The following is a 6000-nucleotide window of genomic DNA, read 5'->3' on the forward strand; positions in this document are numbered from 1 at the left end:
TTAAGAAAGGCCTCCTTAATTTACATTTGGCTTCTCCACTCCTGAGTAATGTTACTTTGATCTTGAGCACAGTAATTAAAGTTTCATAGCATGCCACATTGGTGGGTATGTAGTTGATTGAATGCCATGGATTTTGCCTTTGAATTTATATTCCTAACTAGCTCTAGCCTTTTCCTTTAGAAGGAATTTTGCTTCTATAGCAACATTATTCTGAAGGAATTGGGGACAGACCCAAACAATATCCACAAATGCAGAATCAAAAATCAAACCGTGTAAGGTGGAATGCTGGAGTGGACTGAAGGCATGGCAAGAATTGGTGTAGGCTATGAAAAGCTATTGCGTAATCAAACTTCAAGTAAAAAGACCTCCTCTCTCCTTGGCAATGAATTAATTAGACCATCATTAAAAAGTCCTTTTTTTTTTGGAAACAAAGTCTCACTCTGTTGCCCAGGCTGGAGTGTGGTGGCACGATCTCAGCTCATTGCAACCTCCGCTTCCCTAGTTCAAACAATTCTCCTGCCTCAGCCTCCTGAGGAGCTAGGACTACAGGCGTGCAACACCACACCCAGCTAATTTTTTGAATTTTTTTTTTTTTTTTTTTTTTTTGAGAAGGAGTTTCACTCTTGTTGCCCAGGCTAGAGTGCAATGATGCTATCTCAGTTCAACTGCAACCTCTGCCTCCCAGGTTCAAGTGATTCTCCTGCCTCAGCCTTGTGAGTAGCTGGGATTACAAGCATGTGCCACCATGCATGGCTAATTTTGTATTTTTTGTAGAGATGGGGTTTCTCCTTGTTGGTCAGGCTGGTCTCGAACTCCCGACCTCAGGTGATCTGCCCACCTCAGCCTCCCAAAGTGCTGGGATTACAGGCATGAGCCATGGTGCCCAGCCAAAAACGTCATTTCGAGAGTGGTCTCAAACCCCAGCCTCTTCTCATATCCTGCCTCTTGCTCCCTTTTGGGTTCCTTATCCTCCACACTCCCTTTAGAGTCCAGCTCAAAAGTCTTTGAATTCTTCCCTGATCCCTTCAGGAACACACCTTTTCCTCTATGATTTATAATCCCTACTCCTCACCCATAGCATCAAGGATGAGGGTACTGTAGATGCTCAGTTCTATTAATGTAGATTGGCTGGAATTAAAAAAAAAAAAAAAAGAGCTATTGACGGCTAATATTTATTGAGCATTCACCACATACCAGGCACTGTACAAACTCATTACATGGACTACCTTATATATTCTACACAGCCCTATGAGGTGTTCACTAGCACTGTCATCTCTACCCCATGTACAGATGAACTGGGGAAGTTTGGGGAGGCTCATTAGCATGCTCCAGGCTACTCAGATGACCTGTGACAGAGTCAGAATTTGAGCCCATGCTCTTATCCACTCTGCAATACAACGCTAAATGCTCAGTTCAATAGCTGGTGTCCCTGGCGAGCAAGAAAGGAGATAAGCTGGGTGTGAATTTACCAGTAAGTATACTGGGTGGGTATTCCCTCATCCCTGTATAATTTACTCTGTGGCTCAGCCAGAGCGGCAGTGATATAATCCCTGTGTCCCTAGGGTATGTGCTGCTGCCTGGAATTTAAATGAACAACCCCCATGAGATCAAAACTCCAGAAGCAGCACAGATACCCAGCAGCAAGCTATTTGCCACTTGTCAATTTAGCAGTCCTTGTTTTCTCTCATGTAGTAAAACTCAGCTAAAAGAAATTCTTGTGCCACCAATACAAACACAAGCCTATTGTCCCTCCTTATGTCTGTGACATACTTCTGAATATATAATGTATGTTTGTGATCCTGTTGTCTCTGCTTACTTTTTAGAGCCTTTTCTTATGGGCTATCAGATTGTGGATTCACACCAGGGTGTCTGCCGGTGTGAGCAAAATGTGTCTTATGAGGGGGGCCCTAAACTGGAGGCAGAGCCCAGCAAAGCCTCGGGCATTCTAAGAATCAAAAGGAAGCTTCAGCGCTTGTATGTATCTGCAAAGACTGCATGGAGGAAATGAACTCATGGGAGTTGATTTAATTATTAGGAGGAGAGGGTTTTTGGTCATTGGAGAATACCACCCTTGCCTCCTTCCCTCTCTCACAGGATCAGGTGTTCCACCTTCCATCCAAAGCTCCTCCTGTCACCTGTGATGGGGGCCAGGTCTCTCACTTCCTTGGGAATTTCATTCTACCATCTATTATCTCCTTGTGATTTCAGTCTCTCCCTGGTCCCTGGCTCCTACTTCTCAACATATATTCATGCTCACATCTCTCCAATCAGAACAAAAAAGAATCTTCCTTCAATCTAATCTTCCTTTCCAGGTACATCTCAGCTCTCTCATTAACTCTATAAATTGCAAAATGACGTTACACAGTGTTTACATCTTTCCCCCTCATTTCCTCCACTCATTGACATTTACTTTCACTGAAACTGATTATGAAGTCCAGCATAGTCGGCCTTTATCAGGCTGAGCGCCCCCTCTGTACTGCTCAATGCTGAGACCTCTCCTTCTCCCTGGTATTCTTCCTCCAGTACCTGTGACCTGCCATTCTCCAGGTGCACCCACCTCAGCCTACTTTCCCACTTCTTTCATAGGCACATCTCTCCCTGCCCAGCCTTTACATGTTAGAGTCCCCAGGAGGGGGTTCTTTACCCTCTTCTGGCTGTATCATGTTCTTGCACCCACTCCCAACAGGAGCTCATCCATCACCATGAAAATCATGCACATGGGTTCTGTGCATCCATGACCTATTGACTCCTAAGTATTTATTCACAGCCCTCTCTCTTCTTGACTTCATTTTTGTCTTCATCTCATCTCCTTTCAAAATGTCACCCTCAGGCATGTGGAAATAAGAAATGGGTTCACTGCTGAGACAGACACTGAACAATTTCTCTTTGACTGATACAAAAACGTAAGAAAAATTCTAAGGCTTTTTTTTTTTTTTTTAGATGAGGTCTCACTCTGTCAGAGTGCAGTGGCACAATCCAGGCTCACTGCAACCTCCACCTTCTGAGTTCAAGTGATTCTCGTGATTCTCATGCCTCAGCCTCTCGAGTAGCTAGGATTACAGTCATGTGCACCAGTATGCCAAGCTTTTTTTGTATTTTTAGTAGTGACAAGGTTTTACCATGTTGGCAAGGCTGGTCTCGAACTCCTGGCCTCAAGCAATCCACCCAATTAGGCCTCCCAAAGTTCTGAGATTATAGGCATGAGCCACTGTGCCAGACCTAAACATAACAAAAGTTGTAGAAGTATCACTTGTAAGGGCTTCTAAGGAATGGATAAGATCCATCCTCTTTTTGAGGTCTTTCTCTAGTAGGAAGAGAGGTGGGGTCAGGGAAATATTAATTTCTCCTTCACATTACAAATACTTCACAGCACATAAATCTCAACTATTTAATTGATCAGCCCCAATTAGATGTGATTTTCTTGAGTGCTGATATTTAGTATTATTTATTTTTGTACTCTCAGTTCCCAGCCGAGTATCCGGAATATAGTGAAAGCTTGTGTATGATTACGGGATGGATAAATGAATGAATGTGTTTCCCAATTCATGACATTGCTGAAAGAAAGCTGAGGAATGAGGATAGGGAGAGGCATCCTGACTCTGCCACCAGCCTGGTACATACAGTACCTGCTTAGGATGCCAACAAGAAGTTGGCACATCAAGAAAAGTACCAAAATGCAGAAATAAATCAGGATGCTCAAGAAGCGTGTATCTAGTGACCTCCTTGATATATTGCTATAAGGAATTCGCAGGCACCTCAAACAGCATGTCCAAAACTGGACTCTCACTGCACACTTTTGCACCCTCCTTTTCATGCCTCCGTCTTCCCCACAGCTCTAAATAGCACTACCTTTCACCTACTTGCTCAGATCAAAACAGGAAATCACCCTGAGTAGAGAGACATCTTCCTTGTTAGCTGGACGGCCCTCAGGCGTCATCTTTCTCCCCCACGTGACTATCATCTGAGCTCGGAATATTCCTCTGGGCAACAGTGTCATCCCCCTCCTTGGGAACCTCACATTTGCACTTGATCAGGCAGCCAGCTGTTTCCTGCCTCTCCCAACTTCTCTTATGTAAAGTGGAGGGATGGGTGGGAAAGAGTGTGGATGTCTCCTGGAGCACAGACCTGCAGTGCCTCCAGCCCTGCCCAGCCAAGCGTCAAGAGTGAGAACTTGGGAGGCCATGGGCATTTTGCCCATCCCTCTAGAATTCCTCCCCACGAGCCAGGCTTTTGCCTGCACCTCGTTGTTTGTGGTGTTTGGCCCACCCTCTGGCTTACCACATTTGTGATTCTTTCTCATGTTCATTCATCTCACATGTATTGAGCCTCTCCTGTATGCCAAGCACTGTCCTAGGCAATTCAGTTTATAAGCAAACAAAACAAAGCTCCTTAGCCTTGCAGAGTAGGGGATATAGACAGAAAAAATAGACATATCAATATTAATAGTATGTCATTATGTAATAGTATTACATTATGTCTTGGAAAGTAGGGGCCAGGTATGGTGGCTCATGCCTGTAATCCCAGCACTTCGGGAGGCTGAGGCGGGCGGATAATGAGGTCGGGAGATCAAGGCCATCCTGGCTAACATGGTGAAATCCTGTCTCCACTAAAAATACAAAAAATTAGCTGGGCATGGTGGCAAGCACCTGTAGTCTCAGCTACTTGGAAGGCTGTGGCGGAAGAACTGCTTGAACTTAGGTTTCAGTGAGCCGAGATCGTGCCACTGCACTCCAGCCTGGGCAAAAGAGTGAGACTGTCTCAAAAAAAAAAAAAAAAAAAAAAAAAAAAAAAAAAAGTCTTAAGGGCCAGGCGCAGTGGCTCACACCTGTAATCCTAGCACTTTGGAAGGCCAAGGCGGGTGGATCATGAGGTCAGGAATTCAAGACCAGATTGGCTGGCCAAGATGGTGAAACCCTGTCTCTACTAAAAATACAAAAATTAACAAGTTGTGTTGGCAGGCGCCTGTAATCCCTGCTACTCAGGAGGGTGAGGCAGGAGAATGGCTTGAACCCCGGAGGTGGAGTTTGCAGTGCTCCAAGAGCACACCACTGCACTCCAGCCTGCGTGACAAAGTGAGACACTGTCTCAAAAAAAAAAAAAAGAAAGAAAAGAAAAGAAAAAAGAAAGAAAGTAGTAAGTGCTATGACAAAATTTAAAAGTAGAGCGAAGAGAATGGGCAGCGTTTGGGAGGTCGGTATGGAGAGGGTGGTATGCAGTTGCTGCCAGTGTGACCAGGGAAGCCCTCCAGGAGAAGCAAGACTTGAAAGCAGTGAGGGGGTCGGCCAGATGCGACCTAGGGGATGCCCATCCTCGGAGGCACGAAGGCTGTCAGACAGGGCGGGCCTGTGTGGGTGAGAAAGGTCTTGGAGGTCAGAGGGGCTGAAACAGAGAGCCCAGGGGAAGTACAGAGAGGTGACAGGAGTGGGCCGGTCTGGTAAGTCCTTGGAAGTCACTTCAGAGGATTTGACTTTTCTTCTGTATAAAATGGAGAAAGCCATTGTAGGATTTCAAGCGGAGCAGTGACACAGTCAAGCTCAACAGTTGCAGGAATCCCTCTGGCTGCTCTTTTGATCATATGCTGTAAAGGGGTCGGGGTTGGGGCTAGGGGACGAGGTCAGAAGCAGACGACCGGTTAGGAGTCTCCTGCAGTCAAGCAGGCAAAAGGTGATGGTCACTTGGACTTGGATGGTGTCACCCAACAAGTGAGAAGTGGTCAGAGTCTGTAATATTTTGAAGGTAGAACAAACAAGATTTCCTGGTGGACTGTACATGAAAGAAAGAGAGGAATCAAGATGCCGCCAAGATTCTTGGTTTGAGCAGCTAGAAGAATAGCTTTGCTACTAAGAGAAGTGCGGGAGATCTGGGTTGGTAGAGCTGATCTGGGCTTCCAGGAGTTGTTCTTCATTCTCTGCCTCCCAACAACCAGCAAGACAGAGATTCCACCTCCAAAGTCTCCTGAATCTTATTGGCTCTCTCCATCACTCCTCCCAACTCTGGGGG

Source organism: Saimiri boliviensis, chromosome 7 (genome assembly GCF_048565385.1).
Source record: "Saimiri boliviensis isolate mSaiBol1 chromosome 7, mSaiBol1.pri, whole genome shotgun sequence".
NCBI lineage: Eukaryota > Metazoa > Chordata > Mammalia > Primates > Cebidae > Saimiri > Saimiri boliviensis.